A 692-nucleotide genomic window follows, 5' to 3' on the forward strand; every position below is an offset into this window, starting at 1 on the left:
TTTGGATTGCCGTCTTCGTTTAGAATTAAAACCCTGAGACCACTGCGACTCTTAACTCTTGACAAAGCAACATAAAGTTGTTCATAGATGAACATTGATTTTGGCAAATAAAGCCGTACATGTGATAATGATTGATCCTGACTCATGTTAATGGTCATTGCAAAGCATACTGTTAATGAAAATTGTCTCCGTTGGAACTTAAATGGCAATCCTAAATCTGAAGGGATCAAGTTCATTCTTGGAATGTACACTTTATCTCCAATATTTCTACCGCTCACTACCGTCGCTCCAATTACGTTGCTGCCAAGTTTGTTAACTATTAATCTTGTCCCGTTGCATAAACCTGAAGTCTGGTCTATGTTTCGCAGTAGCATTACAGCGACTCCTGACTTCAAAGTCAACTTGTGATTGAGTAGTCCCGAACATTTGATGTCATTTAGAAACTCTGATGTGAACCACTCTTGTTTTACATCTTCATTCTCATCAGCTTGACATGTTGTATCAGAGCTCAAATACTCCTTTTCCATCCCTGAAAAGATTGTCAAGACAAAATCATTTACCTTCTCGACACTTGCGAATTGCTCTACTCTGAAAATATATGTAATCTGACATGTTTTGCAACAAATTTGGATATGCAAAGTCTACCAAATGAGAGAGAGGATCATCAGTAGTTGTAATCAATAGATCATCTG

At 37.6% G+C, this 692-nt stretch overlaps 1 pseudogene; it reads right to left on the minus strand.

Annotated features, from left to right (window-relative positions):
- Positions 1-692, minus strand: part of LOC127741286 (oxysterol-binding protein-related protein 1C-like) — a 15,648-nt pseudogene that overhangs the window by 5,743 nt on the left and 9,213 nt on the right.

This window comes from Arachis duranensis, chromosome 8 (assembly GCF_000817695.3).
Source record: "Arachis duranensis cultivar V14167 chromosome 8, aradu.V14167.gnm2.J7QH, whole genome shotgun sequence".
Classification (NCBI taxonomy): Eukaryota; Viridiplantae; Streptophyta; class Magnoliopsida; order Fabales; family Fabaceae; genus Arachis; species Arachis duranensis.